Consider the following 13,079-nt stretch of genomic DNA (forward strand, 5'->3'; position numbering starts at 1 on the left):
AAAATTTGTTAATTTTGACAGCCCTAAAGTGAAACGGACCCTTTGTTTTATAATATAATATATTGTGTATATTATAAGAGGTAATGTTTATATTTTGGTTACAATATTGTCCGAATCAAAATCGTATAGTTGTATTTAATTATGAATACAAATAATTGGTATATTTACATAAATTATTGGTATGTTTACATTTATAAAAAATAATGCCTATTTACGTTTCTCAGCAAGTCTCTGCCTTGCTGAGCAGAAAACCAAACCAAACCAAATCATACGAAAACAAAATATTTACAAGTGCTTATACATTTTATTAGAAAGCCAAATTATGTTGAAGATTGTCAAAGGTATGTACTTTTCTACTGTACGTATATTATTTGTAAAAATCCTTCGTGCCTTTGTTCTGCAGATATCAAAATGTCACTTTTTTTTCAAATATCGATATATTGAATGATGTAGATCTTTTGAGTTACCAATAGTTACCAACACAGGTAGTTACAGTCACAGGGAGTTCAAGCTTAACAGGTGAATGCCCAAAAAGATTCATTTCAATCGGATAGTATAAAAACAAAACAACTCCATCAAAAGGCACTGAGTTTAAAAAATTGTCTTAGATACTTCTATATATGAATTTACAATTACCGAGTGTTAAAATTAAAATATCTATCTTATTTATTATTTTCAAAATAAAATATATTTTTTTAAAATAAATTATAGAGGGTGTTACAAGATTACAAATTAATTAAAAAAAACTGCTAAAGAGTTTATTGATATCATAATTTTATGTATTTGGTAATAGTTTACAATTCGGTTTTTGTGTGTCATGTACGAATAATATCATAGTTTTATTATCTTGTATTTATTTATTAATAAATTAAGTTGTTAATAAATAAATAAATTTAACCATATAGTTGCTATATATTAGACCATTTGCTACGTTTTTAGATTTTAAGTCCCAAACATTGCTCTTGAGATCTTGTCCCGCTAGAATAACCATCCGCCGCACTGTGGAGCGCTGGTCAGCGCGTGACGTAGCATTCCACGGCGACTACGACAGCGGCGATTTGACGCGATCGAACAGTCCTTTAGAATATATACAGTCCTTGATAACCACAGACTTAATGGTGGGTTCATGCTTCCGATCTTAGCCCTAACACTAACATTAGTCCTAACCCCAAGAATATGAATCAACGTTAACGAACGCTAGCGTTCATGCTCTCATTGTATCGGTCCTAACATTAGCCTTACTCCTAACAGGTTGGGATATTTTATATTCTTAGGGCTAATGCTAATTCAAAACTGAATCGCGCATGCTCAATGCTAGGGGTTTTAAGAATTCTCGAAATAATATCTGACATGTTGAATTTGTTGAACGGTTTATAAATGTTAATAAATCATATATTTTTTGGTCTAGACAGTATTAACGTAAAAATTCGTTTCTCTAGTATTAGAAATAATAAAAATAATTGTAAATTTAGGTTAGTTCAAAACATACGTTTTATATGAGCGCAAGCGCTTACGAGAATATTGATTATTTTCTTAAGATAAGTAGGAGAAGTATGAACGGCCTTTCTTTAAGTTCTCAAGGTTAATTTCTTAGGGTTAATGTTAAGGTTAAGGTTAGGGCTAATACTCGAAGTGTGAACCAACCTTAACCGCCTTATAGCCACTGTCTAAAAATATTCTAATTAAAAATTTTTAGACGGTGCAGTGGCTATAACCACCTATAACTCTTTTTGGGGTGTGGTGCTAGCTCTGCAAATTGGGTGCTAGGTAGTGCTAGGTGGGTGCCATAGAGTGCTAAAGTTTTAAGGGAAATATTCAACCGGGGGGAGAGGCTAGCGTTACATTAGCCTCTCCCGGTAAAAATGTCCTGCAACTCGCTAGGGGTTGTGGTGCTAGCTCTGTAAGTTGGGTGCTAGGTGGGTGCAATACAGTGCTAAAGTTTTAAGGGAAATATTCAAACGGGGGGGGGGCTAGCGTTACATTAGCCCCCCCCCCCGGTAAAAATGTCCTGTAACTCGCTAGAGGTTGTGGTGCTAGCTCTGTAAGTTGGGTGCTAAGTAGTGCTAGGTGGGTGCAATACAGTGCTAAAATATTAAAGAGTTGTGAGAACCGGGGGGGGGGGGCGGCTACTGTAACGGACCCGCAATAAAATTATTTCTTTTTTGGGGTTAGAATATAGCTTTCTTTATCAAATTTAATAAGAGTGACAAGGAAGAAGGAAGACGTATATTTAGGTTTATTTGTCTTTTGCTCGCGTCTGCGATGCGTCTGCGTATATCGCTGGCGGTAAAAATGAAATATTGAAAATCGGGATTTTGTTTTATTTATACTTTCCTATGAATTTTGAAAAATAGCGGTAGCGATATTAAGCTGATAAGAATAGATAATTTTGATCTGTGTTAAAGGTTGAGAAGAGGATCACAATGGAAAAAACGTCCGCCGTAACTGAGTTTTGATTGCATTGGTTACAACATTTTTTTGGGGGGGGTTGTTTTCGGTGTTATTTATGGACGAACCGCACGTTTTTCGTTAGAAAATGTCATTATAAGTGTTCCTCTTCTCAATTCTGTATAGAAAATTTTAAAATTTTGACGTACCTAAAGTCTACCAGACCCCAGAATATATTATTTTCTATTAAGACCATTGGCGTAACTACAGAAGTGCCCGGGAGTGTGCTGCTGGAGTGCTGGGTACCCCCCAGAGAAATCTTGAATTATGACTCTTGCTACGTATTAATTTTTATTTGCTTGTGATGTAGTAAAAATGGCATTTTCTAGTTTTGTTTAGTTAATATTATTTTGTTGTGTTCGGAAAATGTGTTATTTTTATAATTTTAGAAAATTTGTAGGTATTTAAGTAATCTATGGGAACACAGTTTGATAACCAAGTCTATGAAATTTATTGATAGAGAAATTAATGTAAACGTTTTATTCAAAAAAATGTGTTTTTTTAAATTATTCTTCATTTAAAAAAAAGGCCCCCTTGGGCTCATACCCAGGCCCCCCACAGGATGAATTGCTAGTTACGCTAATGATTAAGAAATATTCTGAAATATGCTTTTGTATAATATAGTGTGGCAAATATGGGTCCATTTCACTTTAGGGCTCTAGAAATTGACAAATTTTCTATAAAATGAAATATGCATATTCTCGCTTTTTAGAGAAAAAATATACCAACTAGAGTCAAAGGTAGAGTATACCAAAAAATAGTTTGCTTGAGGTAAGGAAAAATGCGATTTTTTTTGTAAAATAAAAGATAAAAATTTTCTAACCAAAAATATTCTTGGTCTGTTTTATAGTTTTTCTTGCAATTTTTTTTGTAGTTTATGATAAAAAGATAAATTTTACGAAATATTAATAGAATCACAAATATAAATGTTGAAACTACAGCAATTTTGTATTCAAATTTGTATTAAAATTAAGAAAAAAAAAACAGAGTTGCAACAAAAAAGATTGAAATCTTTGAATAAAAAGATTGTGGAAAGAGCATATTATCGGAAATCGACCGCGACGGGCTCCTAAATTGACCGACTTAAATTCCGGTTTATCAGTGCCATTCTAATTTTATTCAAAACGTGTAAAAATATGATGTAGGGTGGACTCAATAATTTGTTGTTTTATTTTATGTTATGAATAAATATTGGTAGTTATTAAAATTGGGTAATTATTGGGGAAAATTGGAAATCGTCCGATTTTCACCAAAATTGGTAAACACCCTATTTTGAGGTCGTAGATTACGAATCTGAACTTTTTTTTCTGGCGGTCTCTTACCGTTTTTCAGAAAAATGAAAAATTATTTCAACATCGAATTTTTCTTAATTTCTCATATTTTTAAGGTTTTCTAGCTTCTAGCACATATTTTGTTAGGTACCTATTCAATAAACAATGATGTTTTTGCTATTTTCTGTTTCTTTTTTAACCAATTCTATGCATAATAGAGGAAAATTTGCTAAAATAAATTTGTAAACAATCTGAAAATGTTGGATTATGTGTTTCTGGCTGGCATTTAAAGCAACGTTGCCAATGCTATTTTAGCGTGTTTTTTTCGTTCATTCTGGGATTACAAAAGGCAGTCGCCAGAAGAACGGCTTCTTCCCATAACTGCTATTTTACCAACAAGATCTGACTATTTATAACCACGAAGTTGCACGAAAGAGTTTTGATTGCATTGTTGGTTACAACTTCCATGCGGAGGGTGTTAATCTTAACACCCTCCTTAAGGGTGTAAAATAAAAGAGAAAAATTTTCTAACCAAAAATATTCTTGGTCTGTGCTTTTCGTGCATTTTTTTGTAGTTTATGGTAAAAAGATAAATTTTACGAAATATTAATAGAATCACAAATATAAATGTTGAAACTACAGCAATTTTGTATTCAAATTTGTATTAAAATTAAGAAAAAAAAACAGAGTTGCAAGAAAAAAGGTTGAAATCTTTGAATAAAAAGATTATTGAAAGAGCATATCGGAAATCGACCGCGACGGGCTCCTAAATTGACCGGCTTAAATTCCGGTTTATCAGTGCCATTCTAATTTTATTCAAAACGTGTAAAAATATGATGTAGGGTAGACTCAATAATTTGTTGTTTTATTTTATGTTATGAATAAATATTGGTAGTTATTAAAAGTGGGTAATTATTGGGGAAAATTGGAAATCGTCCGATTTTCACCAAAATTGGTAAACACCCTATTTTGAGGTCGTAGATTACGAATCTGAACTTTTTTTTCTGGCGGTCTCTTACCGTTTTTCAGAAAAATGAAAAATTATTTCAACATCGAATTTTTCTTAATTTCTCATATTTTGTTTTTGCTATTTTCTGTTACTTTTTTAACCAATTCTATACATAATAGAGGAAAATTTGCTAAAATAAATTTGTAAACAATCTGAAAATGTTGGGTTATGTGTTTCTGGCAGGCATTTAAAGCAACGTTACCAATGCTATTTTAGCGTGTTTTTTTTCGTTTATTCTGGGATTACAAAAGGCAGTCGCCAGAAGAACGGCTTCTTCCCATAACTGCTATTTTACCAATAAGATCTGACTATTTATAACCACGAAGTTGCACGAAAGAGTTTTGATTGCATAGTTGTTTACAACTTCCATGCGGAGGGTGTTAATCTTTTGTTGCTGTACCAAAAAAAGATTAAGCCCCTCTGCAAAGAAATTGAAACCAATGCAATCAAAATCAAAATTCTTTCGTGCAACTTCGTGGTTATAAATAGTCTTTATATACAGGGGCGGATACAGAAATTTATTTTAGGGGGGGGCCAAATAAAAAATAATGCAAAATATACCTTTTAGGGCGCCATTTTTAACCCAAAAGCAGAGACCCAAAACCCAATTTACAGATTTTAGGGGGGGCCCGGGCCCCATGGGCCCCCCCTCTGTATCCGCCACTGTTTATATAGCTTCTTTGCGGAAGGGGTTAATCTTTTTTTGGTATAATATAACAACAAAAGATTAACACCCTCTGCATAGAAGTTGAAACCAATGAAATCAAAACTCTTCTGCGTAACTTTGTGGATATAGGTAGTATATTTAACTATTTTCAGATCTCATAATAGGTAATTTATTTAAAATGCCTAATCACCCGAAAAAATAGAAGATTTCGTTGTAAATTTTCAAATTTCTAGATTAGGTCTAGAACCAGAGAAGAACAATCGTAGAGAAGCGACAAAAACCGTCGGTACTATTGAAGTAGGGGGGACCCAAGGGGGGGACCAGGTTTTGTGACCTTCAAATTGGCGTACGTGACAGATCGCATGTTTATAGTAGTTTATAGCTACACTGAGAGGAATTCAGTGAAGGCAAAAGAAATAAGAAAAGCTGTACACTGAAAAAACATGTGTTCAGTAAAAAGTATATTAGAAATATTTAGGAATCATATTGAATAGTAACTATCTTTTAAGATTTAACGGGTTTCCGCGATTTCTAACCTATTCCTTTTAGAGAGACATTTTCAAATCGTATCTGATAATATTGTTTGCTTCGAAATTAATATTTGAGAGTGTGTTTTTAAGTAAAACAATTTTAAGAAAAATTCTAATATTTATCAGCTGTTATCACAAGCGTTAAAACAAACCAAAAATAAATAACCTGATTGCAGTTGAGGGTTTTAACTGGGGTATTACAACAGCAAAAGAAAACCAAACCACAATACTATAGCGTTTTTTAAACATTACCACGCGGCAGCTTTTCGTTGGTAGAGCAGTCGTGGATAAGGTATTTCACTGGAAAGAAACTAACTAACAATAATAAATCAAAAATACAAATATTGGGCGCCAGGCATGAACAGAGAAAGAAAACACAGTTGTTTATTACTTAAAACTAGTGACTATATTCATTCATGATGTATTCTGATGGTAAATAGCATTGTACAATTTTAATAATTATTATAGGTGCTTATATGTCGAGTAAAGCTATGTATGTAAATAATATTAAATATGTTCTATGAAAAGACTATGGAAAAATACAATGCGTGTAAACTTATAGAAAATATATGAGAGGTAGCATTACTTTATTTAATTTGTTAAATTTTATGCGATGTTAAATCTGAGATGTTGCAACCCATAGATTCTAGAACCTATGTTTGGTTATTCATCTGTTAAAATAGCGCAATTATAATATCTATGAAAGTAATACTGTTACGTTTTTCGTCGGTTCCGTGTGGATAGGAAGTCACAATTTATTTAAACACAATTTATTTAACACTAATTAACAAAAACAATAACGATAAAAGACTTAAAGAACTATTTATAACTATACAGGGTGTCCCAGAAATGAGTGCAGATATTTTAACTGGTAGTATAGTTCAACCCCAGAAACACGCCTATGAGGGTTTTTTTGCGAAAAAAAAATGTTGAAAATTTTATATTTTTCTTGACATTTTCCGGAAAATGTTGAAAAACTTTTGAGTGCCACTGTTCACTCCCCGGGAAATTCGTTTACCGGGCATAGAGAGTGTCGGAGAGAATGCAACGTTGCCACCTCCTACCATAGCCACATTCTGCATGTTTATCTATAAATTCAATTATTTTAAGTTGCTACAGAAAAAAATACGTAAATTAATTTTATTCATATTAGTGTAGATTGCTCTACTAATTGTAGAGAAACGCGCAATATTTTAAGTACTTTTTACAGTGGAGTAAACTGAAAAAATAAATCTTAACAATTATAGCTTCTTTTTTCGCCATATTAGGAAATATTTTCAATCGTTTCAATAAACAATTATAACCTTTAATGTTTAGTTAGAGCTTACCCTTTTAATGAAAGTGTTTTTTATCCAGCACATACATATACGCAAACACATACACACACCAAATATCTATTAAACTGAACATCACAAACCTATCACATGCCTATCACTTTTAAAATATTATTTAAAAATTTTCTCACATGATAATAATCAAACACTAAACCATAAATACAATAAAAAATGTTAAAAAACTTGCTTTAATAACTACTACTAATACTTATATCCGGCGGCTGATGGTAGACAGTCCGGGGTTTTCTTCGACATTTCTTCAAAACCGACGCAACCCCGACAACGATTTCGAAAACACTAAAGGAATTACAAATTACAAATTTTTTATTTCGGAATTTTTTGACTTAGCGTCCTCTACTGGACTGATGTATTACTATTATGGGTCAACGTTTTTGGTGGTTGTCTAAAGATAGATAAATCAATTTTCTAAATGTTTAATGTATGGAGTAGAGGATATCCCAAAAAATAAATTAAAAAATACAAGAAAGAATTAAGGTAAAATCAAAGAATATTCTATGTTATCTAAAATATAAAAAATATGGGGAAGCCCAGACAAAAATCTGACACCTGATATCAAAGTGATAAACAAACATCGGGCGCATGCGGCAGCGAAAGCACTTACCCTTAATTTTTCAGTTCATTGCTAGATGGCCACTTTTTACTAGGGATGCACTGCAAACAAATATTCCAGCAAAACTAAAGTGTTTTTTCTTATTCCCTAAAATTCTAACAAATAAATAAACCTGTAAAACTGTATAAATAAAAATCGGTACTTCGATTTAAAAAAAAGATCGATTATACCAAAAAAAATCGTTTGATAAAAAATCGCGTCGATTTGATAAAAATCGATTCGAATCGTACATCCTTAGTATGGTGTGTAGTTTAAGGTTATTCATGGGTTATTAAACTCGCACAAAAACAAAACAGAAAACAACAAAAAAACAATAATGCAAACAATGCCAAATAAACCTGTAAAAAGTACTTTATTATTCAAAATGAAATATCATATAATTCAGTTGGTATACGAATATTTTTGATTTATTTATAATGTTTTGTGTCAAAAATATGTGAGAAATGAGGTAAACAGTTTAAATGTCTTAATAAATTCGTTTTTAATTGATTAACCTTTCAGGTATCTACCTAATGGTAGGAAGAAATTAATTATGTAATGGTAGGAAAAATAATTTCACTTTAATTACGTATTAGAAAATCAGTAATCTTAAATTAGGATGCATCAATGGAGAAGAAGGCAATTGTAATCACAATACAATAATAGATCTACAAATACCAGGCAATACATTAAATCAAACACTGTTGTAATTATGTACTCCCTGTGGTCTTATTAAGTATAAAGTTTTGTTTTACATGAAAATAATTATCCCATTTAATTATGCATTAAATTTTAGTGTCAGCTTATTGATAGCTCGATTACCAGTCAAATAGTTTCGCTGTTTTCTATACTATGAAGAAAATTTGATCTGATTAGATTAATTCAGATGTAAATTTATGTTATACGGTAAGATATTTTTAAACAAACCAAGAAAGTTCTCTTCAGACAAGTTCTGGTCTGAAATTGCAAATATTAACGAAAAAGTTATACATGTAGTTTTCTATTCATAAATGATATTATTGATTTTATTCTAGGTGAATGTATCGAGTCATATATTATGCAGAATATATTGAGAAATATATTCTGCATAATATATGACTGCTCAATATATATTGAGCCTCGACCGTAGCACATTGTAGTTTATTATCGTCTGTCTCTTGCGCACCGGCGTCGGTATATATATAGGCGTGCGACGGAGTCTCGAACGCTCTGGGCGGTGCTGGAAAATTCTTAACCGCTGTGTTCTCGAATTTCTAGGCTCTTCTAGGTCATATTAAAGCGGGACTGGTTTCGCAACACTGCCCCCTCCTTAGATACATGCTCGTCCCGAGATGTACACGGTGAATGAAGGTACTTGCAAAGCTGGCCCCTGGTACATTGAGAAGTCTGGTAGAAATAGCAGTCTACAGTTTTCTCGCCTGATCTCAGCTTTGGGTTGTAGCAGCAAACGAGGATCTCGATTCCCGTAAATCTAAACAAGACTTCAATCATGTTCCGGATTGTACGCCAACTCAAACCATCGAGTCCACACACCAGCTTCGGAATGGCTAATCGTGTAATGTTGTTGTTTAGCAGGGCTTCTCTCAGTTCAATCAGGGTCTTCCATAGATTGAGATAAGTCGGCTTACTCGGCGACCATTCCTTAGTGACCAGATAGAAGATATGTCTTGCTTGACCATGCGCATTGTCGATTAGCCTCAAGACGCTTCCAACCTCTGGATCCTGTCGGCGTAGTTCTCCGATACGCCCAAACTTCTCATTGAACGTCGCAGCAATTCCTCTGGACATTCGCAAATCTTGGGCCACACAGTGAGCGAGCGAATAATCAGGAGGCACGGAAAAGAGGTTCCGTTGTTCTTCTTTGGTCACACCATAGCGAGCCTTCTTACTGCTGTTGTATCGGGCCATGAAGTCGTCTCGCCATGAAGGATATCTCCGAATCAGGGGGATCAAAGCTGCAGGTTCTCACGGTCCCAGCACGATCTTCTATTTCGCCTTGGTAGGGGCTCAAACGGTTGAAATGAACTATCCTGGGTTTTCCTTTTGGCAATTTTCTGATACGATATACGACGTCATTAATCCTATCCATGACTTCGTATGGGCCTTCCCACGAGGATTGCAGCTTCGAAGATAATCCACGACGCCTCTGCGGGTTGTACAGCCACACCAAATTCCCTGGTTGGTACCCTCCATGTTCAGCTTGAATGTCGTAGTGCTCCTTCATTCGGTCACTAGTGCTTTGAATATTTAGGCGGACTCGCTGATGGATGTCGTCCATCCTTTGGCGTAGTCTATGGACATAATCTTCTCCGGCGACATCTTCTCCCGGTCGGCAACCAAACTTCAGATCACAAGGTAGGCGCACTTCCCGTCCCATAACGATGCTGGCTGGAGTTTGCCCTGTGGATTCTTGGACGGCCGGCTTCAACCCCCCACCCGCACCAAAAACTAATGGCCAAATTATCGGGTGCCACAGTATTTTGTGCCAAATTTGGTTAAAATCGGTTTAGCGGTTTTTGAGTTATCGTGTTACAGACGGACAGACAGACAGACACCATGAGAAAATACTTTGTATTTAGGTCATTTATGATCCAAATAACTCATGAGTGAAATTAAAAAAACTTTTTTTTGCCGATCTTAATAGCCTACCATAGCTGTTGGTATGGTTGGCTAAAAAGTTGACCGCGACTCCTTATCAAAATTAGATTTACACCATTCGATGACCGGTGGGCCTATAGCGTTTGTTCGCACGGTTAGTCTTTTACTCCCGTTTAGAGCCATTAAAAAGTTCTAAGGGGGATGTTTTGTGGCTGCTAACCTCGTCAAACAGTTCAAGCTTTTTGCACCAAAAAAGAGATTGAGTGACATATGACTGACAAACAAACCAGAGAAACCAACAATTGCACTGGTTAATTTGGTGACAATCATAAATACTGTTACGGATTCCGTGGGTCCACTAATTTAAACTCACGATAAAATACTTAACGAATTTATTTGTCTCACTCTGTACACACAACTTATACTATTTACAACACAATTTATGCAACTACTATTACTCTAACGGTATTTCACAATTTAAAACGCAGTATTATCAAACTTCCAACTGGTCCAACTGCCAAAGCGCGGGCCTTATATACCCCCTGGCGATTGTTTCTGGAACGTTCTAAAGAATATTGTAATTTTCTTTTACTTTCTGGCGAATTCGTCAGGTTCCTCAATGCATGTTGCGGTTATGTAGGAGCAATGCAGTTATGCAACCAGTAATACAGTTTAGCGCTACATTTGACCTTGACAATACTTTTCAGGAACCGTGTCCACAATAATAAAAAATTCTTGAAACAAAACATGAAACAAAATAGGACAACGGTAATCAAGATTAATTAGGTACACATTACTTTTATTTCTTACAGCACTGTATCCACAAAAATACGATAAATTTATAATACAAGGATTATGAAAATAAATTACTAATTACACATAAAACATGTAAATTAAAAACACTATGAGACATACGTATTTTTTCATTCCTATATTAATATACAATTTTATAAAAATATTTTTTTTGGTAAATTTATACATTACATAAATGTTCTAATTCTAGAGTTACATGTCATTTAGATTTTAAAATAATCAAGTAATTATTTGCATTTCCAATACTTAGAATAAATTAAAGTTAGCTAAACTGAATCCTACACCCTGTCAAAACGTTACATTACTGATTTGTCACTTTCTGGAATGTCAGACTCGTTACAGCCCTCTATCGGTGGCATTATAGCTAAACTAGGTGTATTTTTCAAAGAATCTGTGTAGTTACAGGCCTCCACTACAATTTGATTGAAGGCTTCTGGCTTGTCGGCGTAAACGTGATGCCCCGCACCATGAACAACCTAAAATATAGAATAACAAATACAGGGTGATTCACGGCCATGGTTGGTTAGACGTTTATGAAGAAGCGTTGCTAGGATTTTTTTGGAAAATTTGGATCTTTACATAAAAATATCAGTGTTACAGTGCTCCATGTGCACTAACAGTGCTTCATGTTAAAAGTAGTAGCATCTTTGTTATTTTAAATGGAACACACGGTATAGTATTAAATTTTTCGATCTACTTCCATTTTTCATATTTTTTCTATTTTACCAAGTCCAGTATCGTCGTTGTTGACAAATGTATGAAAAAAAGTTTTATATGAATGTTGCATGGTTTATAAACAGTCCCAAAAAAAGTAATGATAAAGTTGTAAGTTTTTTCAAATTGTAATCCCCATTTTTCTGTACAGAATTGGGTCCAGCATAAAATCCTGCTATAGTACACTAATAAATAGTGGACAATAATGCGTGTAGGAGCGGCTATAAAAGCCGCTCTTACACGCAAGGGATTTTTAAAAGATTTGTTCCACCGCGGTCTTCACCTCTCATTAATATCTGTTGTTAGTGGACTACCGCGGAGAAATATCGGATATGTGGCGGTCCCGATTATTGTGAGTTCTAACCTGATGAAAGATCAGATATGCGCGGTTGTGAATACCAAAATATCTGTACTCTGAATGACCGGGTCGGCGAACACTGAATCTCATATCTGGACTGCGGGAGCGATCGCTTAAAAATCCCTTGCGTGTACAGGCAGTACAAGCGTCTAGGTACACCCCAACAACACATGCCTGAAGGCTTATCTCAAGCGTATTCTAGGTTTTGGGTCGGGTATTCAATCTAAACATGAAAAACAACCGCAGAGATTAAACAAAGCAATCCAAACACGCCTACAGCCTACGGAGTACTGTGGTCCCGTAGACTTAAAAAACGCGAAAAAATGATTTTTGTAAAATTAATCGAGACAAGCCGAAAATATAAAACAATAGTTAAATGTTCAGTTTACTGTAAAATGACCAATAAATAGATTATCGTCACATATTTGAGGCGAGGTACGTTGACAAAGTTATATCATTATTTTTATACAGGGTGGTCCGAACTGTATTCCGGAAACTTCGGCAGCATATTCTGCAGATAAAAATAAGTAAAAAAGTTCGTATAAATGTATGTCCTAAAATGCTTAGTTTCGGAGATACAGGGTGTAGAAGTTTCATTTTTATTTCGATTTTTTCCAAATAATTTCTGAAGTAACGTCACTATTTGGATGAAAATTGGTGGATGGGTGTTTTTTGACATGAGAAATTTGATTTTGATGTCAATATAACTCCCATTTGTAGGTGGCGC

At 34.3% G+C, this 13,079-nt stretch overlaps 1 long non-coding RNA gene across 2 annotated transcripts; it reads left to right on the forward strand.

Annotated features, from left to right (window-relative positions):
* The first annotated feature begins 8,299 nt into the window (after nucleotides 1-8,299).
* On the forward strand, nucleotides 8,300-8,946 carry LOC115891397. 2 transcript variants are annotated; one of them, XR_004051836.1, is made up of 4 exons: nucleotides 8,300-8,338; nucleotides 8,392-8,605; nucleotides 8,666-8,775; nucleotides 8,904-8,946. It is a non-coding gene; the product is annotated as an uncharacterized LOC115891397 (long non-coding RNA). The 2 variants fall into 2 exon arrangements; XR_004051835.1 differs by having other exon boundaries at nucleotides 8,666-8,940.
* Nucleotides 8,947-13,079: the final 4,133 nt, after the last annotated feature.

The sequence above is a fragment of the Sitophilus oryzae genome, unplaced genomic scaffold (assembly GCF_002938485.1).
Source record: "Sitophilus oryzae breed Bouriz unplaced genomic scaffold, Soryzae_2.0 scaffold_1181_pilon_pilon, whole genome shotgun sequence".
In the NCBI taxonomy this organism is placed as follows: domain Eukaryota; kingdom Metazoa; phylum Arthropoda; class Insecta; order Coleoptera; family Curculionidae; genus Sitophilus; species Sitophilus oryzae.